The sequence below is a fragment of the Macaca mulatta genome, chromosome 6 (genome assembly GCF_049350105.2).
Source record: "Macaca mulatta isolate MMU2019108-1 chromosome 6, T2T-MMU8v2.0, whole genome shotgun sequence".
Classification (NCBI taxonomy): Eukaryota; Metazoa; Chordata; class Mammalia; order Primates; family Cercopithecidae; genus Macaca; species Macaca mulatta.
In genome coordinates this window covers 38,904,064-38,921,466 of record NC_133411.1, presented here as the reverse complement: position 1 = coordinate 38,921,466, position 17,403 = coordinate 38,904,064, and the positions used below count along the sequence as shown (strand labels likewise).

Sequence of the window (17,403 nt, the reverse complement as noted above, 5' to 3'; positions counted from 1 at the left end):
CTGAGGCAGAAGAATCATTTGAACCAGGGAGGCAGAGGTTGCAGTGAGCTGAGATCGAGTAACTGCACTCCAGCCTGGGCAACAGAGTGAGACTCTGTCTCAGAAAAAGAAAATTACAAAATTGTCCAGAAATCATGTCATGTGTAAGTATATATTTTTCTATGTATCCCTGCTAAAATAATATTTTATTCATTGAAGTTATTTCTTACCTCTGCTTTTTGACATAATGTTTGATTTCTCTTGGCCCCAGCTTCCCCATCTGTAAAATGTGGCCACTGGGCTCGTGGACTCCTATGCTTCTTTCCAGCTCTGCCATTCAGTAGATCAACGACCCTTCCTGACTCCTACTGTGCTTTCCAGCCAGGCCTTCGTGGCTAAGAAAGCCCAGGGATGGAACTCCCTCACACAGAGCCATGTCTCTTCTCGACCAAGAGAAAGCTGAAGATCAAAGAGCAAAGGTGTCCCTCAAGGATGTTCAAATGCAAAAAACGACAGAATTAAGTTCACAGAGGATTGATAACTTTATTCCTTCTACAATGTGTATTGACAAAGCCACATGGTGTGCTGGGAATAAGACCAGATTCAAGAAATAGTTCAGAGGAGGAGACAGATTTTAAAGAAATCTTTACCAAGGTAATTATTTCACTGGAGATGTGATATGTTCTAGGAAGGAGTAAGACTGTTTACTGGGAGTTTACACAATGGCAGAGGGATGGTCCGTATGGGAATTTCCCAAGGAAAGGACACTTCAAGCTTGTTCTTGAAGGTTGATCTAGATTTGCAGGGCATGCAAGGGGGCTGAGGAGAGGATGAAGAAAGCTCTAGGTGGAAGGAACATCCAGTGCAAAAGTCTTTTAAAAGGAGAGTTTTTTTATGTATGTCAGTTGCTAAAAAATAAGCTGCTTTGCCTGGAACACTGGTAGTGAGGGGAATAGTAGCATGACATGAGGTTCTACATATAAATGGGGACAAATCATACAGGGGCATACAGGTCAAGATTAGGAATTTGACTCATAAGAGCACAGCATCAGGTAGCAGTGCAGCTGCAAACTTCCAGAGATGCCACTGGAGGGGTCTAAGTTAGAGAACATGTCCCATGTGATCGCCTAGAAAGACCATCATGGAAGCAGCCAGTCTGTTAGAGGCTGCAGGAGCGGGTGCAGTGAGCCCTAAGGCTGGGAACAGAGAAGTGGCCATGCAGACAAAGAAAAGTGGGGAGAGTTGAGAGATGCTTAAAATGGGGCATGCTAGGGATGCGGCACTGATTGGGTGTAGTGGGGAAGAAGAGGGAGGTAATTCACACATTATACATCATAACCACAGCATTGATTGGGTGTGGAGGGGAAGAAGAAGGAGGTAATTCACACTTTATACATCATAACTGTGGCATTGATTGGGTGTGGAGCGGAAGAAGAGAGAGGTAATTCACACATCATATATTATAACCAACCGGGGTTGCTGGTGCCATGAACCCCAATTTCCAGATGAACATCATCTCTGAAAGGCTGAGTGACTTGTCCAGGTTGAACAGCTAAAAAGAGGGATTCCCAGAACTCCTAACACTTAGGCCATAATTACTCCAGGTATGTCCTAAGTGATTCATCTTAAGTGCTATCATTACTTCATAGAAAACTCAATGAAGGGCCATGCATGGTGGCTCATGCCTGTAATCCCAGCACTTTGGGAGGCTGAGGCAGGTGGATCACGAGGTCAGGAGATCGAGACCATCCTGACTAACACAGTGAAACCCCTCTCTATTAAAAATACAAAAAAATTAGCTGGGCATGACAGCGTGCACCTGTAGTCCTAGCTGCTGGGGAGGCTGAGGCAGGAGAATGGCATGAACCTGGGAGGCAGAGCTTGCAGTGAGCTGAGATCACACCACTGCACTCCAGCCTGGGTGACAGAGCAAGACTCCATCTCAAAAAAAAAAAAAGAAAACTCAATGAAGGTCTGATTTCACATGTATTGAATTCAACCACACCACATCCACAGCCATATGATGAGAGGGGACCAGAGTGAGTGACATCATGATCCAAACAGAGTCACTATTCAAACGTGCACTATGGACTCCTTACACAATCACCTAATTATAGTTCCGAGGAAGCGCCATACAATAATACACTGTACAGAAGCCAATGAATAATTGTCAGTGGGCCAGACAGTCCTTTTAATCGGAGTTGATATTTGGAAAATAATGTGTAGCAAGCTCCATGAGGTTTTTGTGGTGGGGCTTTTGGCCGAACAAGTCATACGTTATTCATGTCCAGCTTGTTCTTTGGACAGGCTCTTCCAAACTCCAGAACCAGCACAATTAAAAGTATGCTTTAGCACTTTCTCTCCCCATGTCCTGAAGAAAGGGAACAAGAAGGTCACAAAGTTCACATAAATATGTGCGTATCTGATAGGAAACAAGACATTCATGAACCAGTGCTCCTCTGACTGCACTAAGCCAGCATGATTTGCCAAGATGAACATAGATTTCTTTCCAAATATTCTGGTTCCAATGACTTTAGTTGAGTAATTTCCCCAAAGTCCCATCATTATAAGAGTCAAAGTTTGGAAACTAAGTCTCCCCAAGCTCTGGGCCAGGTTCTTCCACAGCTCCATGCTGCCTGACAGCCAGTCTGAGCCTCACGTTCCTCATCTGCATGATGAGGACAGCCTGCCTCACAGGGTTGCTCTGGTGGTCACCACAGTGTCTCAAGACGGTTCTTACATGCAGTTTGGCTCATGGTGAGATCTCAATGCATGGCCAATGCAATGGCATTTGTGAAAACTTCAAACTGGAATTAAAATGAATATAAGATGTTATAAATAGTATATTCTGATTTATTCAGAATGGCTGAGACACATTTGAGGGTCACACGTACATTTGAACTATCATTTAACATAAAGCAACAGCCAATTTCCAAAGCTCTTAAACAATTCAATGACTGAAATTTTACTAGTTGTACTTGCTTCACTCTGCTCTCCCTGTATGACTCATTTTTTGTTCATGATTCCCCAAGTACTTCAAGATCTTGCTATACTTTGGGTCCTTGAAAGCGGTGTCATTGTGGAAAATGGCAGCGATCATGCCAAGGCTGTATTGATGAAAAAATGTCAAACTCTGTAAAATATTTTAAAAGGTTTATTCTGAGCCAAATATGAGTGAACAATGGCTCATGGCATAGCCCCAGGAGATCCTGAGAATATGTGCCCAAGCTGGTTGGGCTATAGTTTGGTTTTATGGGTTTTAGGAAGACAGAAGACATCAATCAATACACATGAGGTATACATTGGTTTGGTAAGGAAAAGCAGGACAACTGGAAGAGGACGCTTAGAGTTGTCTGATTCGCAATTGGTTGAAAGAGTTATTATCTAAAGACCTGGAATCAATAGAAAGGAGTGTCTGGGTTAAGATAAGGGGTTGTGCAAACTAAGGCTCTTATTATGCAGATGAAGTCTCCTGGGTGGTCACCCTTGGAGAATATAGATGGCAAATGTTTCCTACTTAGACCTTTAAAAGGTGCTAGATTCTCAGTTAATCTTTTCTGGATTCAAAGGGCCTGGAAAAGTAAAGACCTCGTTATGTTAACAGAGATTCTTTACAGATGCAAATTTTTCCCACAACAGCTTTCCCCCACAAAATTGCAGGGACATTTCAAAATATGGCAAAGAAACATATTTTGGGGTAAAATATTTTTATTTCCTTCTTTATCTGTCATGTGATATTATACTAGAGTCAGAGAGTCAGGATGGAATTTGATATCTTATTGCTACAAAGACTGTCTCGTCCATCTTGAGATCCCTGTTTTAGTGTCAGTGTTGGTCAGTTGTGCCTGAACTCCTTAAGGGAGAGGGTGTAAAGAGGCATGTCTGACCACTCCTTTCCTGTTATGACCTTAAGGGAGGAGACCACCCCTCATATTGTCTTATGCCCAATTTCTGCCTGCAAAGAAGGAAGTGAAAACTAAAAGGCAGAAATGAAATCCACAGGCAGACAGCTCAGCACCAGGGGCCTGGTTAAAGATTGACCCCTGACCTATTCAGTTATGTTATCTATAGATTCCAGACACTGTATGGAAGAACATTGTGAAAATCCCTGTCCTGTTCTGTGCCATTCTGATTATTTTCAATAGTTCCTAGTGGGGTAGGCTTACTTTATGCCTGACCCATGCTTCTTCGAGACAAAACACCACGCTCACACCACACACACACCACAAAACAAAGAACGGGTAAAAAGGGCACACACACACTTTTACAGTTTACATCAAACCAGAATCAAAACCAAAATCAGTGTATCCAGAAATCCAAGCCAGGTCAAAACCAAAACCAAAGTATCAAGCAATCCAAGTCAAGTCAAAAACAAAAACCAAAGTGCCAGTACAGGCACACTGTGGGTGATCAGGCCACACTTCCACTCAAATGGAGTGGGCAAGTTCCAAAGATTAGTCTTACCAAGTTTCAGATGTCTGGACTCCAAGTGCCAGTTCCTTCCCAGTGTTCAGCTACTGCATTGATCCTCCATGGGAGTCTGCCACGAGCTGCTTTGGTGAGGTGTTTCACTGGGGCAATTGTCTCGAAGAAGCATGGGTCAGGCACAAAGTAAGCCTACCCCACTAGGAACTATTGAAAATTTTCAAGAAAGGATTTAGGGGAGATTACGGTATTACTATGACACCAGGAAAACTTAGCACTTCATGTGAAATAGACTGGTCAGCATTAGAGGTAGGTTGGCCATCAGAAGGAAACCTGGACAGGTCCCTTGTTTCAAAGGTATAGCACAAGGTAACCTGTAAGCCAGGGCACCCAGACCAGTTCCCGTAAATAGACATTTGGTTACAGCTGGTTTTAGACACCTCCCACAGCGGTTGAGAGAACAGCAGCATAAGCGGCTGGCAGAGGTAAGGAAAGACCAGCAGAGAGAAAGAGAGGAAAGAGACAGACAGAAAAAGAGGCAGAGAGAGAGAGGAAAAGATACAGAGGAAGAGACAGAGAGACAAAGAGGGAGTCAAGGAGAGAGAGAGAAAGACAGAGGCAGAGAGAGTGAAAGAGACAGAGAGGCAAAGAGGGAGTCAAGGAGAGAGAGAGAAAGAGAGAGGCAGAGAGAGAGAAAGAGACAGAAGCAAAAGGAAAGTCAAAGAGAAAAAGAGAAAAACAAAGAGAGAAAGAAACAGATATACAATTAGTTAAGAAAAAAAAAGTGTACCCTATTCCTTTAAAAGCCATTGTAAATTTAAAACCTATAATTGATAATTAAAGGTATTTTCCATAACCCTGTAACACTTTAATACCACTTTGTTGTCAGTGTAAATAAGGGCATATCCCAAAAGCACTGAGACCTTCCTATCAAAAATCCTTAACCTGGTAACCCACAGATGGCCCAGATGCATTCAATCTGTAGTGGCAACTGCTTTACTAACAGAAGAAAGTAAAAAAAAATAACTTTTAGAGGAAACCTCATTGTGAGCACACCTCACCAGTTCAAAAGTATCCTTAAAAAAAAAAAAAAAAAAAGGATGATTTAACATTAACCACTGAAAATTCCCTTAATCCAGCAGGTTTTCTAACAGGGAATTTAAATCTTAATTACCATACAAAGGTCCAACCAGACCTAGGAGGAACTCCCCTCAGGACAGGAAGATCTATGGTTCCTTCCAGGTAATTGAAGGGAAAAAAAAAGCCATCTATACCAAATTCTAAGTCAATTGGACTAAACAAGGTCTTATTAATAGCAAAGGATAATTGAAATCCCAAACTTACAAGGTTTTCAACAAAAGTAAAGTTTGCTAAAAGTTAACAGTGTAACATGTATTATTGTAACTTCTAATCTTGTGGCCTTAGACAGTCTAGTCCACAGACATAAAAGAAGTTTGCTTTGGAAAAGAATGGTTATCATTGGAAAAAAAAGTGGGGGGGAGGTGAGACAGAATTTATGTAAAAAGAATGTTATATGGTAAATTCTCGTCCTGAAATAAATTAACTGGTTGTTTAAAGAAATAAATGTTTGTAATAACTCCGAAAGTTGAGGCAGGTTGAAGAATTGTCTGCAAAAGTCATGAAAGAGAAAAAAAAAGTTAAAAAAAAAAAAGAATTTATGCAAGAAATATTGTATAATTTAAAAGTAACTAGGCCTCTGGAATATAAAACTATTAAAAAAAAAAACAGTTTATGTGCAAGGTGTATAAAGAAAATAAAATATACCTTTGATAAAAGAATTATAAGGAGACATAAGAATGTAAATTTTTACCTACATTAAAAGGTTAAAAATATATGTATAGTTGAAGGTTTAAGCAAGCTTTAAAACATTAATTGTAAAGAAAATTCTGTGTGTAAACATATTAGCTAAAGTTAAAGGGGTATCATCCAGTTTTTCTGTGAACTGGACATTAAAAAACACAACAGGTGTTTCTTAAAGCACTAACCTACTCTTTAACAAAAATTATAAAAGGTTAAAAAGAGTCTATAAAAATCTTACCTTATGGTTTGACATTAAAAATTGGATAAATACATCTACAAGGTTTTCTTAAAATTAAGTTTAACATTAATAATACACTAATATAAAGGTGAAATTTAGCTTATCTGGTATAAAAAATCATACAAGAAGCATTATTAAATACAAAATGGCATTTGGCTTTCTTTGATCTAAAAACTAATAAAAATAGGTGCTAAAGGAAATTTCTCAGTAAGAAGGCACCAAAGACTATAAAGTCTGCTGTTGATGTTCCCACATTTAAAACAAAAATTCAATTTCTTAGAAATTATATACTTGGTTTATCTTCCACTTTCCTTTCCCTCAGAACTAAAAGTCTTTTAGCACAGGTTCCACCCCTAGAATTTCCAGTAAACCAGCACCAGCCTGAAGATCACCTTCTTATCAAAGGGTGGAAAGAAGAAAAACTCGAGCCAGCCTAGGAAGGACCCTGCCTTGTGCTGCTACCCCAAGAGACTGCTGTTCGTACAGCAGAAAAAGGATGGACTCATCACACCCAAGTCAAAGCGCCACCCTCTCCAGAGTTGTGGGCCACAGTCCCACGGGAAAACCCTACCAAACTAAAGCTAAGAAAAATTTAACTATTTCCTCTATTCTATTACTCTTCCTTCTTTCCTCACTCTATTGCTGACCATCTGGTTATTAACATAACCAAGTCAATTTTGCCTCAAACTATAGCATTTAATGCTTGCCTTGTTATACCCTGTGAGGACATGCCAAGTCAAAGACAGATCTCAACTTCAGAAAAGTATCTCTGTCCCTCCTGACTCTCCTCATACTGGGCATTAGCAAATTAGTGCCATTTAATGCAGGGAGATTTTGATAAAGACTCCAGTGCCAACCAGGAGTCTTGCCCCTCAATGTAGAGTTTTTATGTCGTAGTTGGTCCAACGTTCTGTGGACCACTAAAGACCAAGGATGAACTGCCCCAACCGTTTTTTGTAATTTCCTAAAATCATACATTCATTTTACTAGAGGATCATAGAAGTTAAAGACTTAAAACAAACTTTGGCAATTAAGACAGGATACCAAGATCCATTCCAATGGATCAAATATTCCATCCATTGGAGTGTATCAAATATTCCATCCAAACATTAAACAAAAGTAATTGGTATGCTTGTGCACATGGCAGGCCAGAGGCCCAGATTGTCCCCTTTCCACTAAGGTGGTCCCCCAGTTGACCAGGCCTGGGCTGCATGGTAGCTCTTTTCCAGGATTCTACAGCCTGGAGTAATAAGTCCTGCCAAGCTCTCTCTGCTATATCCCAAAGTCTGGCACCCTGCTGGTCAGCCCCTGAGGGCCATCCAGCTTCCATCTCCCCAACACTAAGTTCACTTCGTGTCTCTCACGACAGGGAGGAAACAGCATTCCTTGGAGACCTGAAGGGATGCAGTGAGCCTAAGAATTTTCAAGAGCTTATCAATCAGTTAGTCTATGTTCATCCCTGAGCGGGTGTGTGGTAGTATTGTGGTGGACCTTTACTGGGCACTCTGCCAAACAACTGGAGTGGCACTTGTACTTTAGTCCAATTGGCTATCCCTTTCACCCTGGCATTTCATCAACCAGAGGGAGGAAAACTAAAGACATCATAAAGCGAGAGATGCCCCTTCTGGGTCTTTTGACTCTCACGTTCATTTAGACGCAATTGGAGTCCCACAGTGAATACCAGATCAATTAAAACTTGAAATCAAATAGCTGCAGGATTTGAGTCAATATTTTGGTGGGTGACAGTTAATACAAATGTAAATTGAATAAACTACATCTATTACAACCGACAGCAACGAGCTTTTCATCAGTTGAAAGAAAAACTCCTGTCGGCCCCAGCCCTGGGGCTACCTGACCTGACAAAACCCTTTACACTCTATGTGTCAGAAAGAAAAAAAAATGGCAATTGGAGTTTTAACCCAGACTGTGAGGCCCTGGCCAAGGCCAGTGGCCTATCTCTCAAAACAACTGGACAGGGTTTCCAAAGGCTGGCCCCCATGTCTAAGGGCCCTGGCAGCAACAGCCCTGTTAGCACAAGAAGCAGATAAACTAATCCTTGGGCAAAACCTGAATATAAAGGCCCCCCATGCCATGGTAACTTTGATGAATACCAAACGACATCATTGGCTAACAAATGCTAGATTAACCAAGCACCAAAGCTTGCTATGTGAAAACCCCCACATAACCACTGACGTTTGCAACATCCTAAACTCCACCACCTTGCTCCCAGTATCAGAGAGCCCAGTTGAACATAACTGTGTAGAGATATTGGACTCAGTTTATTCTAGCTGGCCCAACCTCTGAGACCATCCTTAAACATCAGTAGGCTATGAGTGGTATGTGGACAGGAGTAGCTTCACCAACCCCTGCAAAGTGACTCTGAAAAAGACAACAAGCCCTGCTCCAGTCACACCCGGAAGCTGATTGGTCCATGCATGGCCGAAGCATGAGAAAACTCATTGCGGGACTCATTTTCCTTAAAATTTGGACTTGTACGGTAAGGACTTTAACTGACCTTCCTCAGACTGAGGGCTCTTCCCAGTGTATACATCAAGGCACTGAGGTAGGACAAAAAGTTGCTACAGTCCTATTATTTTATGGTTATTATAAGTGTACCAGGACTCTAAAAAGAACTTGTTTGTATAATGTTATTCTATACAAGGTGTGTAGCCCAGGAAATGACCAACCTGATGTGTATTATGACCCATCTGAGCCTCCCATGATCACAGTTTTTGAAATAAGATTAAGGACTGAGGACTGGTGGGGGCTCATAAACGATACGAGTAAAGTGTTAGCCAAAATGAAAGAAAAAGGGGTGCCCAAACAAGTCACCTTGAAGTTTGATGCTTGTGCTGTCATTAATAGTAATAAGTTAGGAATAGGATGTGGTTCTCTTAATTAGGAAAGAGGCCTTATGGCAGAAAGTAAGTACATTTGTCATGAATTAGGACTGTGTGGAAATGAATGTGGATCCTGGTCTTGTGTCATTTAGGCTACTTGGATAAAAAATGAAAAGGATCCTGTCCACCTTCAGAAAGGGAAAAGTGGCCCTTCCTATACCAGTGGTCAGTGTAACCCTTTAGAACTAGTAGTAACCAACCCCCTGGATCCTCGCTGGAAAAAAAGGGGAGCTTGTAACCCTAGGAATTGATAGGTCTGGACTGGATCCTCGAGTAAATATCGTGGTTTGAGGATGAGTTTATAAACACTCTCCTGAGTCAGTATTTCAAACCTTCTATGATGAACTGAATGTGCCAGTACCAGAAATTCCAGGAAAAACAAGAAATTTGTTTTTGCAATTAGCCGAGCACATAGCCCAGTCTCTCAGTGTCACTTCATATTATGTTTGGGGAGGAACTGTAATGGGAGATCAATGGCCATGGGAAGCCCGAGAATTAGTACCTACAGACCCAGTTCCTGATAAATTCTCGACTCAAAGGAATCATCCTGATAACTTCAAGGTTCTAAAAGCCTCAATCATTAGACAATACTGTGTAGCAAGAGTGGGGAAGGACTTCACCCTTCCTGTGGGAAGACTCAGCTGCCTTGAGCAAAAACTGTATAGTAGTACCACAAAAACAGCCACCTAGTGGAGTTCAAACCATATTAAGAAAAATCCCTTGTAAGTTGGATTCCTAGGTATTTTATTCTCCTTGAAGCAATTGTGAATGGAAGTTCATTCATGATTTGGCTCTCTGTTTGTCTGTTACTGGTGTATAAGAATGCTTGTGATTTTTGCACATTAATTTTGTATCCTGAGACTTTGCTGAAGTTGCTTATCAGCTTAAGGAGATTTTGGGCTGAGACAATGGGGTTTTCTAAATATACAATCATGTCATCTGCAAAGAGGGACAATTTGACTTCTTCTTTTCCTAACTGAATACCCTTGATTTCTTTCTCTTGCCTGATTGCCCTAGCCAGAACTTCCAACACTATGTTGAATAGGAGTGGTGAGAGAGGGCATCCCTGTCTTGTGCCAGTTTTCAAAGGGAATTTTTCCAGTTTTTGCCCATTCAGTATATTGGCTGTGGGTTTGTCATAAATAGCTCTTATGATTTTGAGGTACGTTCCATCAATACTGAATTTATTGAGCGTTTTTAGCATGAAGGGCTGTTGAATTTTGTCAAAAGCCTTTTCTGCATCTCTTGAGATAATCATGTGGTTCTTGTCTTTGGTTCTGTTTATATGCTGGATTATGTTTATTGATTTGCGAATGTTGAACCAGCCTTGCGTCCCAGGGATGAAGCCCACTTGATCATGGTGGATAAGCTTTTTGATGTGCTGCTGAATCTGGTTTGCCAGTATTTTATTGAGGATTTTTGCATCGATGTTCATCAGGGATATTGGTCTAAAATTCTCTTTTTTTGTTGTGTCTCTGCCAGGCTTTGGTATCAGGATGATGTTGGCCTCATAAAATGAGTTAGGGAGGATTCCCTCTTTTTCTATTGATTGGAATAGGGATGTAAAGGACCTCTTCAAGGAGAACTACAAACCACTGCTCAGTGAAATAAAAGAGGACACAAACAAATGGAAGAACATACCATGCTCATGGATAGGAAGAATCAATATCGTGAAAATGGCCATACTGCCCAAGGTTATTTATAGATTCAATGCCATCCCCATCAAGCTACCAACGACTTTCTTCACAGAATTGGAAAAAACTGCTTTAAAGTTCATATAGAACCAAAAAAGAGCCTGCATCTCCAAGACAATCCTAAGTCAAAAGAACAAAGCTGGAGGCATCACGCTACCTGACTTCAAACTATACTACAAGGCTACAGTAACCAAAACAGCATGGTACTGGTACCAAAACAGAGATATAGACCAATGGAACAGAACAGAGTCCTCAGAAATAATACCACACATCTACAGCCATCTTATCTTTGACAAACCTGAGAGAAACAAGAAATGGGGAAAGGATTCCCTATTTAATAAATGGTGCTGGCAAAATTGGCTAGCCATAAGTAGAAAGCTGAAACTGGATCCTTTCCTTACTCCTTATATGAAAATTAATTCAAGATGGATTAGAGACTTAAATGTTAGACCTAATACCATAAAAACTCTAGAGGAAAACCTAGGTAGTACCATTCAGGACATAGGCATGGGCAAAGACTTCATGTCTAAAACACCAAAAGCAATGGCAGCAAAAGCCAAAATTGACAAATGGGATCTAATTAAACTAAAAAGCTTCTGCACAGCAAAAGAAACTACCATCAGAGTGAACAGGCAACCTACAGAATGGGAGAAAATTTTTGCAATCTACTCATCTGACAAAGGGCTAATATCCAGAACCCACAAGGAACTCCAACAAATTTACAAGAAAAAAACAAACAACCCCATCAAAAAGTGGGCAAAGGATATGAACAGACATTTCTCAAAAGAAGACATTCATACAGCCAACAGACACATGAAAAAATGCTCATCATCACTGGCCATCAGAGAAATGCAAATCAAAACCACAATGAGATACCATCTCACACCAGTTAGAATGGCGATCATTGAAAAGTCAGGAAACAACAGGTGCTGGAGAGGATGTGGAGAAATAGGAACACTTTTACACTGTTGGTGGGATTGTAAACTAGTTCAACCATTATGGAAAACAGTATGGCGATTCCTCAAGGACCTAGAACTAGAAGTACCATATGACCCAGCCATCCCATTACTGGCTATATAACCCAAAGGATTATAAATCATGCTGCTATAAAGACATATGCACACGTATGTTTATTGCGGCACTATTCACAATAGCAAAGACTTGGAATCAACCCAAATGTCCATCAGTGACAGACTGGATTAAGAAAATGTGGCACATATACACCATGGAATACTATGCAGCCATAAAAAAGGATGAGTTTGTGTCCTTTGTAGGGACATGGATGCAGCTGGAAACCATCATTCTTAGCAAACTATCACAAGAACAGAAAACCAAACACCGCATGTTCTCACTCATAGGTGGGAACTGAACAATGAGATCACTTGGACTCGGGAAGGGGGACATCACACACCGGGGCCTATCATGGGGAGGGGGGAGGGAGGAAGGATTGCATTGGGAGTTATACCTGATGTAAATGACGAGTTGATGGGTGCTGACGAGTTGATGGGTGCAGCACAGCAACATGGCACAAGTATACATATGTAACAAACCTGCACGTTATGCACATGTACCCTAGAATTTAAAATATAATAATAAATAAATAAAAAATAAATAAATAAATAAATAAAAAAGATTTAAATTAAAAAAAAAAAAAAAGAAATATCTATTTAGTAAATTCCCAAAGTTGCAAACCCTGTGGACCCCCCTGGAGTCCCACTGGGACTGGACAGCCCCCACTGGATTATACTGGATATGCGGGTGAGATCTTATGCCAAATTACCCGACCTGTGGGCAAGTAGTTGTGTTATTGACACTATTAAACCATCTTTCTTCCTACTGCCCATAAAGACAGGTGGACTCCTGGGCTTCCCTGTCTATGCTTCCCATGAAAAGAGAAGCATAGCTATAGGAAATTGGAAAGATGATGAATGGCCCCCTGAGAGAATTATACAATATTACAGGCCTGGTACTTGGGCACAAGATGGCTCGTGGGGATACCAGACCCCCATTTACATGCTTAACCAAATCATATGGTTACAAGCTGTCTTAGAAATCATCACTAACAAAACTGGCAGAGCCTTGACTATTCTGGCCTGGCAAGAAACTCAGATGAGAAATGCTATCTATCAAAATAGATTGGCTCTCGACTACTTGCTAGCAGCTGAAGGAAGGGTCTGTAGAAAATTTAACCTTACTAATTGTTGTCTACACATAGATGATCAAGGGCAAGTAGTTGAAGACATAGTTAGAAATATGACAAAACTGGCACATGAATTTGTCATGTGCCAAATGTGCAAGGGTAGCATGGATTTGATCCTAGGGCCATGTTTAGAAAATGGTTCCCAGCACTAGGAGGATTTAAAACTCTTATAATAGGAGTTATAATAGTAATAGGAACTTGCTTACTGCTCCCTTGTTTGCTACCTGTACTTCCTCAAACAATAAAAAGCTTCATCGCTACCTTAGTTCACCAAAATGCTTTAGCACAAGTGTACTATATGAATCACTATCCATCTGTCTTCCAAGAAGACATGGGTAGTGAGAATGAAAGTGAGAACTCCCACTATTGAGTGAGATTCTCAAAGTGGGGGAATAAGGGAGGAGACCACCCCTCATATTGTCTTATGCCCAATTTCTGCCTTCAAAGAAAGAAGTAAAAACTAAAAGGCAGAAATGAAATCCATAGGCAGACAGCCCAGTGCCGCACCCTGGGCCTGGTTGAAGATGGACTCCTGACCTAACCGGTTATGTTATCTATAGATTCCAGACATTGCATGGAAAAGCACTGTGAAAATTCCTGGCCTGTTCTGTTCCATTCTGATTACCGGTGCATGCAGCCCCCAGTAGTGTACCCGCTGCTTGCTCAATCTATCATGACCCTCTCAATGTGGACTCCCTTAGAGTTGTAAACCCTTAAAAGGGACAGGAATTGCTCACTCAGGGAACTTGGTTGTTGGAGATGTGAGTCTTACCGAAGCTCCCAGCCGAATAAAGCCCTTCCTTCTTTAACTCGGCGTCTGAGGGGTTTCGTCTGCAGCTTGTCCTGCTACAACCTGAACTGGTTTTTTCAGCTTTCTTTGGAATCCCCTTGGCCAGGAGGGGGACTTAGAATCTTATTTTTGGCTTACAGCAATTTCAGACCTCTCCTGGGTTTTGCTACATTTATTTGTGCCAGACACTGCAAGGCTCTTGCGTCAGTTCAAACCCCGAGATGGTGCCAACAAACAACATGAGGCAGTGCGGAGCAACACACGCTATGTTAATGAGCTCCTGGGTGCAGGCAGGCTGAGGCCTAAAATGGCGTCAGCACCAAATGAGGACGGGGCAGGGGTTTTATAGTCTCCTGTAAACAGGAAGTGTCTCAGTCTGATGTAACTGCTATTCGGTACCCGGACAGCCTCCCTCTCGATCTTCAGTGGGTATGCGTCTTCCGGCCAGCTCTCTTCCTGCTTCTGCTATCTTGCTGACACATGCTGCTGGCACAAGTGGCCTTGTGCCTTGGGACTGGGCCCGAGGAGGGAGAAGTTATTCATTCCCTTAAGCTTTCAGCCCCGGGGAGAATCTTTCAGACACTGCACTGGATGCTCTACAAAAAAATGGAGGGTGTGGTCATTCCCATTGCAGGGTTCACATTTCAGTGGGAGAGAGAGGCCTGTAAGCCCTGGTTAGGAGTTGAGGTATTAAGAGCTGTACAAGCAGAAAATTGAAGGAAAAGACAGAGGGAGTTCCTACCTTGACTTCAGAAGAAAAGCCTGCCTTTCCCTCAACTCCATCATCTGAGGAAGACCCATAGGTTAATGCTCCAGCCAGTGTGGCCAGAAGTGGGTTTGTCCAGGTAAGCATGAAGAGAGTGAGCTGCAGAGCAGTGGAAAGAGCTCTGACTCAGCCCCGCAAGCACTGGGTCATATTCCGTTCTGTGTCAGATGGACACAGGGCAGAGGCAGGGCCAGCCTCCTGGAGCTGACACACACCCGCCCAGCCCCTCTCCTTGCCTCAACCCACTCTCCTCGCCTCACCCCACTCTCCTCACTGGGTCACTTTCTTTCACCCTATCCTTAGCTCCTGCCACCCAGAAACTTTTCTCCAGATGGGAGGACTGGCAATCATCTCCTCTCCCTTGTGTAATCAAATATCTCACCCTGAAGATATTCTCAGACTCCCTGGCCTCCACTCAGCCCTCCCGGTTCACAGCGTGTGGTGCAGCCAGCCAGCCAGCCCACAGCCCCACTGGTTTCTAATTAAAACCCAACAAGTGTTTCTCTAGACACAGAACGAGTTCTTGGAGGAGAAACAATGGGTTCCTCTAAGGTTGGCCTTCAGGTCTCACATAGATAAGCTGTTCGTGAAGGAATCACAAACAGGCTGGTTTCCAAAAGTACAAATATATTTTATTATAACTATTAATTATTACTATTATCCATTTTAGCTGTCCTGCTACCTGAGGCTGACCACAAAGAACTTAAATATGTCTCTGGAATGGCATTCCATAGACGAAAAAAGAAATCCCATTATTTTAATGTGTTGGAGCTGCAAAAAATAAAAAACTAATATCCTGTCTCCCTTAGGTTGTAAAAATTTACATAATCCCCTCCACATTGATGCATTCAGCAGCATGCTATGGAAATGTAAACATTTCTGAAAATAAAACAGCTTTTATAATTAAAAGTTTGTAAAAACAAAACAAAACAAAAACCCCAACCCCAAAACCATCTGTGAGTGAACACATCCCCTGCCTTGGGGTCTATCCTGTATTTTCCTTCTCCTGAAGGCAGGAATCATCCAGTCCAGAGGTCACACGCAGACTTCATCCCCTAAAGGTGGGGATGATTTCAAAATATTGAACAATCCCTTTGGCCCAGGACAAGGTCTAATCAGAAAATGGATGTTGGACCTAGCACTAGAGCAGGGAGCCAGAGGCCCTGCAGTGCCAAATGAAACCTTTTTATAGACAGATTGTAAGGAAGTGCATCGGGGAGATGCTATTGGGGAATGGCCTGGAGCATAGGAGACACTAAGGGAGCTCAGGGAAACTAGTCACCAATCAGAACAGACATAATTCACCCCAGTACACACCCACTAAATATTGGCCCTGCTCAAAGGGACCAGACAAGAACCAAGGTGAGAGATACAAGCTGGCTGAAGAATTAGTGGTCTACTAAGAGAGCAGCTATGATTTGGTTTTAATCAATTGCTGCTAGACCTTCTGATTTTTCATGAGAAGTTAAAAATCTGTATTTCATTTGGCAAATAATGCACATTAAAAAAAAATGCCATATGAACCAAAGGTTTGCCCATGGCCATGTTACAAACTGGTGAATAGTGCAAGATCAGTGATCAAGGGGTTCAGGGCCATCTGCATCCATGGCCACCACAAAAATATAAACCCATCAAGGTGTTCCAACAGCCCAAATTTCTTTTCTTTTTTTTTTTTTTTTTTTTTTTTTTTTTGAGATGGAGTCTTGCTCTGTCACCCAGGCTGAAGTGCAGTGCTATGATCTTGGCTCACTGCAACCTCCACCTCTCAGGTTCAAATGATTCTCCTGCCTCAGCCTCCCAAGTAACTGGGACTACAGGCACATGCCACCATGCCCACCTAATTTTTCACATTTTTAGTGGAGACGGGGTTTCACTGTGTTAGCCAGGATGGTCTCGATCTCCTGACCTCGTGATCCACCCGCCTCAGCCTCCCAAAGTGCTGGGATTACAGGCGTGAGTCACCGCGCCTGGCCCCAAAAGCCCAAATTTCTTTCCACCCTCATAGCTCCTGCCATGGTTCAACTCCCTCATGTTTCACCTGATTTGCTACAGTAGACTCTAAACAAGTGCTCCCACAGCATCATGGATATACTGTTCTTTTAAACATACCCCTCCTATTGTAATGACTTGTCTACCTCACTCAGAGGCCTGTCTTGTTTATTGCTGTATCTGCAGGGCCTAGCATAGAGCTTGGCACCCAGTAGGCACAAAAAGAGAAAGAAGAGAGGAAGAAAAGTTTTATTCAGTTACTTTCAGTCCCTTTACTATCCTGTCAAACAGTGGCACCTAATGGTGGTATGTGGCACTGCAACCCAGCTTTATTTGACTTGGAACATGCTCACTTAACCAAAGGGGAAATAAATAAAAATGTAATATCTACAGATTTTGTATCATAGGAGAAAGCCCCACATCATAAGATGTAGCAAAGGCATCTGTAATGGTCATGGCCACCATATTAACTCTTTCTTTTCAACTCAAACTACTGAAGGGTTTTTTAAAAATTATAAAAACATAGCTCTAATTCTTAATAATTTTTTAGAAAATAGAATTTAAACTTTAGAAAGCAGATCTGTAGGCAAGATCTCCTATA

The 17,403-nt window shown here is 41.9% G+C and overlaps 1 long non-coding RNA gene across 3 annotated transcripts; it reads right to left on the bottom strand.

The window, feature by feature from the left end:
- Positions 1–500: 500 nt before the first annotated feature.
- On the bottom strand, positions 501–15,176 carry LOC114678678 (uncharacterized). 3 transcript variants are annotated; one of them, XR_013418307.1, is made up of 4 exons: positions 14,030–15,176; positions 12,523–12,629; positions 4,444–4,611; positions 501–2,350 (listed from the first exon to the last, which is right to left on the bottom strand). It is a non-coding gene; the product is annotated as an uncharacterized LOC114678678 (long non-coding RNA). The 3 variants fall into 3 exon arrangements; XR_003730139.2 differs by having other exon boundaries at positions 501–2,786; positions 14,790–14,957; XR_013418306.1 differs by having other exon boundaries at positions 14,790–14,956.
- Between the last annotated feature and the right edge of the window lie 2,227 nt (positions 15,177–17,403).